The following is a 9,105-nucleotide window of genomic DNA, read 5'->3' as shown; positions in this document are numbered from 1 at the left end:
CAAGTACCACCACCACCTAGGCACAGGTGGTTACCAGCGCAAGCTTACCCAATGGGAGCAAGAGGATGAAGCGCAGAGGGCTAAGGGTCTACCAGCGCTCCCTGACCAACTTGGTTGCAGGGGCTCGAGGTGGATTCGTGCTTGTGTACTGGCAAAGGAAGCCAAGTCTGGCTTATCATTTTCTGGCCCAATGGTCGAAGAGGCAGTGAAGAATATTTTTGCTGTGGTAGCTAAGTAGCAAGCAGGCGAATTTAAGCCTCAAAGGGAGAAAGATGTCCTTACTGTTGCTCTGGGTAACCCAGAGCATCCTGGTCGTGTACGAGGCATCTCATCAAAAGAAGGATGGAAAGAAGGATTCGGACTAGAGTGGGAAGCAATGTATAGGAAACGGGATCGCTACAAGGAAGAAATGTCTAATTATTTTAAGGAGGAGGCTAAGAGAGAAGTCGAAGAGGTGATGTCTAAAATCCTCTCCAATCCTCCTCCTAAGTTGATGCAGCGATTGGCGACCGCAATGTCTAGCCAATTAAGTGGCCAGCAGCCTCCTCAAATGCAGCTAGTCGTCGCCCCGACAACAACAGAACAAGCTCCGGTAGTCCCAAGTAGTATTGCGTCTACCGGAGACAAGGTCCGCTATCCAGTTGATGAGATCTATAGTCCTGTGCCTTGCTCCCTAGTCATAAGGTATGGTTTTAACAATAACCGTATAAGGGAAGTAGCCACAGGACTTGCGATCCCGGGGCGTCAATTCTATGGTAGTGATATCCCTGAGGACTACTGCAGGGTGGAAGTGTTGACAGCTGTCCAAGGATATGAGGACGACATGCTAGATATTCCCAGTCCCGAGGGCATTGAGAAACTGGGACAAGCTATCAAGAATTTTATTCTTTGGCCTCGACGGGACGTCCTGCTGTCTCAGCTACCAGAACCATCACCTCGAGAAGTGCCGCAGACTCAGAAGTCGTCCCATCCCACATCTCTTCCCACTCCACCAACCTCTCCAATCTTGCATCCACAATCCCCACCACCACCATCACCAATAATGCCTCAACCACCATCCCCGCCACCATCAAAATCCACTCCCCCAACATCACCTAAACCCCAGGCTTCACCACCATCACCTAATCCCAATGCTTCAACACCGCAATCTTCCACACCACCGGCACCAAAAAATGATGATAAGACACCACCGCAACCAAAGAAAACAAAATTCTCGGTTCCCAAATTGGTTTCTCCGTACGAGCCAAAGAAGAAGGCTGCTGGTACGGCCGTATTTTTGTCCGGAATTGCAAGGAGCCGCACTTCAAAACTTGTTGACTTGGCAGAGCATGAGAAGGAGGGGTCAAAAAGCTTTGAAACACGTATTGTCAATATCAGGCCACCTGTTGGGTATTCTTAACATCATTACCAAAAGTAGATTAAGTTCTCTAAATCTAGTAACGGTGCCAAAAATGCCAAACCTATCCCTCATACCACTTAAGCCAAGTTGTCATCCCAGCATGACATGAGAGACGCGGTATTGAAATATGCAATTGCTCTTCTAAATAAATAATGAATGGGATCTGCAAGCGCACAGATTAATACCGATGTAGCATTTTAACCGGGAAGTATTCCAGGTATCGTTATTTATATTTTTACCACTGGGAAGGGATTAGCAATCATCAATATTGATTACATAATAGAATATGAGATTGAGTATCTATCATTGCAAGTATAATTGAGAACAGTTATCTAACTCTTTCATACAGGGATAAGTGTCACATAAAAGATATATGAAGTAATGAATAGTGACAAAGATAATTAATCTGATCATAACTAGCCACATAATAGAATATGATAAGCAACTCAATTAGATACTCTAGAAAGTCATTAGCATGGAATTAGAATGAACTACAAGAATATTTCCTAAGTTATTCTCAACTATATAGTCTAGCATTATCATAATTAGTGCAAGCATACTTAGCAATCATTGCGAGACAAGACTACGCCCATGCATAGTGATATTAGCAAGGTAAATGAGAAACATAGCAATCACTCTCCTGTAATAATGTTGCTCTGCCAGCCCAATACACGAGAGGGGGACTATATAAGAATCAATGAAGCTGTCACTATCACGAACTACCCCACGATCTGGCATATTGGGTACAATCGCAGATAAATACGGTATAAGCACCACGCCTACACAATATCTATCATTTACCCATGGATCCGATGGATAAACGCTATACGATCCTAAGCATGTATATAGATCCAATCTAACTAAGCCAAGTACATAACTATGATAAACTAAGAATAATATAGTCTTGAATATAAACAAGTAGAGCAAAGTCATAAGCAATATATTGAAGTAGAACAAAGTCATATTTATAATATTGAAGAACAAAGATAATTAGAAAGCAATTAGAAGCACAATTAGAGAATTACCAAGAATCCTCTTGACAGATCCAGAAACCAATCGAAGATTGACTCCTTCTAGTTCTAATCCTATGTAGCTATGCTAATCTAGATGTCTAATTGATGTGGTGGCTCTAATCTTGATCAGAGGCTTCTTCTCCCTTGAGGAATAATGAATTAGGGTTGAGAGGCTCTCTCCTCCAGGGGCCAGGGGGTCTGGTTTTATAGTCCCTTCAAGTGAATATGGGCCGTTGGATCAAACCGACTTAGATTGAACGGTAATCCTTGATCCTTTAGGTCGGTGGAGATCTCCCACGAAGCAGAGTCCTGATTGGACTCTCAGAGGGGGCGGGCGCCCAGGAGAACAGGGTGGGCGCCCTGCCTCTAGCCCCGTTTCGCCTCCGCTTCGGTCTCTTGGCTTCTAGAGTCTTCTAGATATAAGATAATTGCGCGGCTTGTTAATATCTCTATGTAATCCCGACGTGTGGGCCTTTCTTCCGTATTTCCTGATAACCCCCTGCAGAAATAGACAAACACCAAAACTTGTGGAATTCTGTCAGATAAAACCCTAAGTCTAGATGTTGATTTCATTTGGATCCTTTTCTTTATTTATTTGATAATTAAATTTGATACTTAAGGACCGTCAACACCACCAACGAAGGATGATTACAAATTTTTCCCTACTAAATATGAGCCAGGCAGACCACTACTTAGTTGGGACAAACTCAAAAAGATCCCAGCTGGTATAAAAAGGATGCATGACTGGTATATGAGAGCAGCTTCTGTAGGCATTCACATGATCAATGTGATTATACCACCAAAAGCATTCAACAGTGAGCGTACAAAGGCAATCGTTACCTTCGAGGACATGTGGCTAATGATAAATCTCCAGAGACTAGACGTCCAGCTGGTAACCGTGTTTGCATTGTAAGTGTCACTCGTACTATCTTGTGTTATTATTCATGAGTTGCATCAATTTTCAACATCTAACATACAAGTGCTCATTGCAGAATGAATTTTGAACAACAAGAGATGCGGTACGGTTCAGATCTGGATAGGTCTGCCAGTAAAAGGGTTGCGTATCTGAGCCCGATGAAGATATGCGAGGAGCAGCACAACTTCAGAATCGGAGACAAACACGACTCCTTAGAAGGTTTGGACCCCACTGAGCATAAGAAGATAATAGATGAAAGTCGACTAGATTATGAATGTAAATACGACCTCTACATAGCCTTGGCACTGCTAAATTATCAAGATCGAGAATGTGTTGTTGCCCCATACAACTTTGGGTAAGTGTCAATTTGTATTCATCGTCGTATTAGTAATTTCAATGGGCACTTGCATCATAAATTCAATTCTCTCAGGGACCACTGGATCTGCCTCCTCATTAATCCTAGTCTAGGCCGTGTGCTAGTCCTGGACTCTGCAGACTATGATCCTTCAAGTTATGCAAAATTCATTACACACTTGAAACGGTAAGCTGAGTACATTAAATATTCATACCTACTTTTATAAGAGTTTCAGAATAACTTGAGGATTGTGTATTCGATACTATAGGGCCTATAGGTATTATAAGATCAAAGGTGGAAGGTGCGATTCATCAAAACCGGGGCAGCCATTGAGATTATTTTATAAATGGCCGGTACGTACCAAAATATCACAAGCTGTCTTTTATAAATATAATATGCATATGACGATGTTGCAACTAATAAATATCCATTTTTTTCTCATACATCAGTGCCATAAGCAACCAGTCGGATCGGTCCACTGTGGATTCTACGTCTGCGAGTTCATGAGAGAGACCGGAAGATATGTAACTAACCCTTCTAAGGTATTGCTCTAATAGTCGTTTATATTATTTGTCATTTTTGTTGCAAAGCATGTGTCATATGAACTATAAATTTATGATGTTTCTAACTTCCTCTGCAGCAACATGAGTTGGAAAAGGCGAAGAGCGTGACTCAAGCTGTTCTATATAACATAGTTGAGGACCTCTGCACTTTTCTCTTGAGAGAAACCATTCCCACCGAAGGGAAATATCACGACCCGACCAGCGTCCTAGCAAAGCCTGAGTTTAGAGCGCTAAGAGATATTAGTAGGCTAAAGCTATCTCGATCGGGTTATTAGAGCAGAGGTTTCAGATATATCTGTAAACAAAAAACTATGATGTATGATGTTTATAATTAATATAATTTTATGTACAAAGTAATAATGGTATATATAAATATATTGCATGTTGCTTTGGTTTAATCGTCTAGCCTAACATAGTTTTAATATTAATGTATATAATATATATAATATATATATAATATTAAAAATAGGGTTTGCTGAAAATAGGGTTAAATTTAAAAATCCTACCACAGGCGGTTCTGTTATGAGAACCGCCTGTACAGGCGGTTCAAAAAAAGAATCGCATGTAGAAATTAATTTCCACAGGCGGATCTTACAACTGAACCGCCTGTAGAAATTGGTTTCTACAGGCGGTTCTCAGTTAACCGCCTGTGGAAACTTTTATTTCCACAGGTAGCCACTGGTGGTTCGTCAATCCGCCTGTACAAAGGGGTTGCGAAACCGCCTGTATAGTATCTCTCTGTATTGTTATATATAACTGCTAATCTGTTCAGCTCATACAATAACCTTAACATTTTATATTCATAGCTATTTTATCACCGTATAGTGATCTAATTATGTTATGTCTATGTTGATGAATTATATCATTTTTGTCCGTACCCCCACAATTAAAATCATAAATCCACCACTATTGTAGCTGTCGTGGATCCAGTAAGGCTCGCGATCGGCTTCACAATTTTCTTGTAATTAGCCGTGGATGTGGATCGTGTCCATCTATTATTCCTATATATACGTGTCACCACAACGGAGAAAGTAAAAACACATGTCGCAGCACAGGTCTGAGAAGACGTCGCCGTGAAGCAGGTCATCGTAGATCATTGGCGCGCGACACGCCGGGACGACGGAAGAGCATAGTACGTTAAGAAGGGCCTACTAACCTTTTTTCATATATGGTGGATGCATGTTAGAGTACGTAGTGGAATTCGGTCTCTAGTTTATTATAACCACAAGCGTGGGACTTCTTGAGTTCAGGTTTATTGCAGCTCACAGTATATCTAGGTCGTAGGCCTAAATCAGCCTATAAAAGACTAGTATGATCAATAAGAGTTGTGCCGCTTATATGTTATGCTCACCCACTATTAATTAATGTCAGATTAAACCTAACAATCTCACCACATCACACATTGGACCACCATTAATTACCGATGTAGGACTAAGGTCTTGTTTAGTTTCACCCAAAAATCTAAAAACTTTTCAAGATTCCCCGTCACATCAAATCTTACAACACATGCATGGAGCATTAAATATTAATTGATAAAAAATAATTAATTCTATAGTTTGCCTATAAACCGTGAGACGAATCTTTCGAGCCTAGTTAATCTATGGTTAGACACTAATTATCAAATAAAAACGAAAGTGCTACATTAGCTAAATCCAAAAACTATTTGGAACTAAACAAGGCCTAAACCTAACAATCTCACTCTCATCACACATTGGACTTACCCATGTGGGACTAAACCTAACAATCTCTCACGTCACACATTAGACCCAACTCTTCACATTACACCATATGGTCTCTGGAAGATATTCTCCAAGCCCTGAGTCCAACACTCCATGTCACACATAGCGTGTGTGACCTCCGAGACGTTAAAGGCTCCTCCATTATTATGTGACCCCTGAGATTTTCCATGTTTTTTCGACCATAGGCTCTAATACCACTTCTTAGAGTGCAGCACACTACTACAGAATAGGCATTTGGTCACTTGCCCAAAATGAACAATAACCTCGGCCAAAACAACGTCCGGGACAAAAACATATTTAGTCCCAGTTGGTGAGACAAACCGGGACTAAAAGTCCCCTGCCCAACGGCTATTGTGTCAGACATCGACAGAGGGGACTTTTAGTCCCGGTTGGTCTCACCAACCGGGACAAAAGCCTAGCCTTTAGTCCCGGTTGGTGGTACCGGGGTTAAAAGCTGTTGTCCCGGTCCATCCCACCGGCCGGGACTAGTGTTTGAATTTAGACCCGGTTTTTAAAAGGAACCGGGACTAAATGTCCCTCCCCATATTTGAACTCTTCTTCCCGTGGCCGAGCCCATCGATCTTCACTCTTTTGCTCTGTTCTTCATTTGGAGTTGCTTGTTCTTGCTCTCATCTCCGGCTATTGATTCATTTCATCGTTTCTACACCGTCATCGACTTGTTAAGAGGTCACTAGCTTCATCTTCTCAACATTTAGAAACGGCATATGCCATTTCCTAGTGTTATGTATATTGTTTTTTATTTTATGGTTTTTTAAGAGGTTATTAGCTTCATCGCCATTTCAAATGCGACGCGTTATTTTAGAAAAATAGTGCTAATATGTTTTTTTTATTTTAATTAGTTTAGAAAAAAAATAAAAACATATAATACTTTAATTTGCAATTTTTGACCGATTTAGTTAGTTAATTATAACTAGTATGCATACCACATTTCATGATTATTTAGGAAAATAGAGAATTTTTGTGCTTTTTTAATTTTGCTTGTTTAGATAAATTAGAAATAGAGAATTTTAGGTTTTTTGTTACTTTAATTTCTCTATTAAAAATTAGAAACTTATAATACTTTAATTTGCACTTTATGACATGGTTAATTAGTTAACTATAACTAGTATGCATGCCACATTTCATGATTAGTTAGAAAATAGAGAAATTTTATGTCTTTTTAATTTTGTTGGTTTAGAAAAACCAGAAATAGAGAATTTTAGGTTATTTGTTACTTTAATTTCTTTATAAAAAATTAGAAACTTATAATACTTTACATTGCAATGCAGACAATGACACGTCATTGGATGTACAATGTCGATCGCCGCTCCAAAGAATTCATTGATGGTGTGCATTATTTCTTAAGAGTGGCCGAGGAAAACAAGCGGGATGGATTCATATGTTGCCCATGTGCTTTGTGTCAGAATTTGAAGGAATATTCTAGCTCTAGAAATATTCACTCACATTTGTTGAAGTCGGGTTTTATGCCAAACTATATTTGTTGGACCAAGCATGGAGAAAACGGGATAATGATGGAAGAAGATGAAGAAGAACAGTTGGAGCCTGACGACATTATTGCTCAATACGGTGACTTCGGTGATACAACAATGGGAGAAGCTGAAGATGAGGCAGGTGCAGAAGGCGCACCTGTTGAAGATGATGCTCTTAGTGATGTCATTTGTGATGCACAAAAAGATTGCGAAAGTGAAAAAGAGAAGACAAAGTTTGAACACATGTTTGAAGATCACAAGAAATTACTATACCCATCTGCCCAGGATGGGCAAAAAAAACTGGGTACAACACTAGAATTGTTAAAATGGAAGGCAAAGAATGGTGTATCTGATAAGGCATTTGGGCAATTACTGAAGATCAAAAAAAAATGCTGCCGAAGCCTAATGAACTGCCCACTACTACGTACGAAGCAAAACAGATCGTCTGTCCTTTGGGATTAGAAATCAAGAAGATACATGCATGTCCTAACGACTGCATCCTATACCGTGGCAAGGACTACGAGAATTTAGATGAATGCCCTGTATGTAAAGCATCACGGTATAAGATCAGGCGAGATGACCCTGGCGATGTTGAGGGGGAAGAACGTCCTAGAAAAAAAATCCCTGCAAAGGTTATGTGGTATGCTCCTATAATACCACGTCTGAAACGTCTTTTTAGAAATAAGGACCATGCAAAATTGTTGCGGTGGCACAAAGAAGACCGTAAAGTAGACAACATGTTGAGACACCCTGCTGATGGGTCCCAATGGAGAGCAATAGACAGGGAATTTCCAGAGTTTGCAAAAGACGCAAGAAACTTAAGGTTCGCTTTAAGTACGGACGGTATGAATCCTTTTGGTGAGCAAAGCAGTAGTCATAGCACTTGGCCTGTTACACTATGTATCTACAACCTTCCTTCATGGTTATGCATGAAGCAAAAGTTCATTATGATGCCGGTGCTCATCCAAGGCCCGAAGCAACCGGGCAATGACATTGATGTCTATCTAAGGCCATTAATTGAAGAAGTCCTTCTTTTATGGAGTGAAACAGGTGTTCATGTGTGGGATGAGTACAAACAGGAACACTTCGACCTACGAGCACTGTTGTTTGTGACAATCAATGATTGGCCTGCTCTAAGTAATCTTTCAGGGCAGACAAACAAGGGATATAATGCATGCACACATTGTTTTGATGACCTTGATAGTATATATTTGAAAAAATGCAGAAAGGTCGTGTACACTACACCATGTAATCTTCGGAAGATATTCTTCACATCACGTACACTACACCATGTAATCTTCGGAAGATATTCTTCAGGCCCTCTAACACTCCATGTCACACATAATACATGTGACCTCCGAGAAGTTATTAGGCTCCTCCGTTATTATGTGACCCCTAAGATTTTTCAAGTTTTTTTTACCATGAGTTCTAATACCACCTGTTAGAGTGTAGCAAAATCTGGTATAGCTCGTTATAACCATGAGCTGGAGTCTCTCGGGTGCAGGCCCATCAAAGTCTTAGACTTAACTCAACTTAAAAGACTAGTATGAAAGATGAGGGCTATCCTCGTCTTACATATTACATTCTCCCATCATCAATTACTAATGTGAGAGTAGACATCTCCGAAGAT

The 9,105-nt window shown here is 40.4% G+C and overlaps 1 long non-coding RNA gene across 1 annotated transcript; it reads left to right on the top strand.

Moving 5' to 3' along the window:
* Positions 3,880-4,354, top strand: LOC8077584. Its single transcript, XR_002453997.1, has 3 exons — positions 3,880-4,036; positions 4,133-4,225; positions 4,324-4,354. It is a non-coding gene; the product is annotated as an uncharacterized LOC8077584 (long non-coding RNA).

This window comes from Sorghum bicolor, chromosome 6 (genome assembly GCF_000003195.3).
Source record: "Sorghum bicolor cultivar BTx623 chromosome 6, Sorghum_bicolor_NCBIv3, whole genome shotgun sequence".
Taxonomy (NCBI): domain Eukaryota; kingdom Viridiplantae; phylum Streptophyta; class Magnoliopsida; order Poales; family Poaceae; genus Sorghum; species Sorghum bicolor.
Note: the sequence above shows the minus strand (reverse complement) of the source record. Positions and strands in the feature narration are given on the sequence as shown.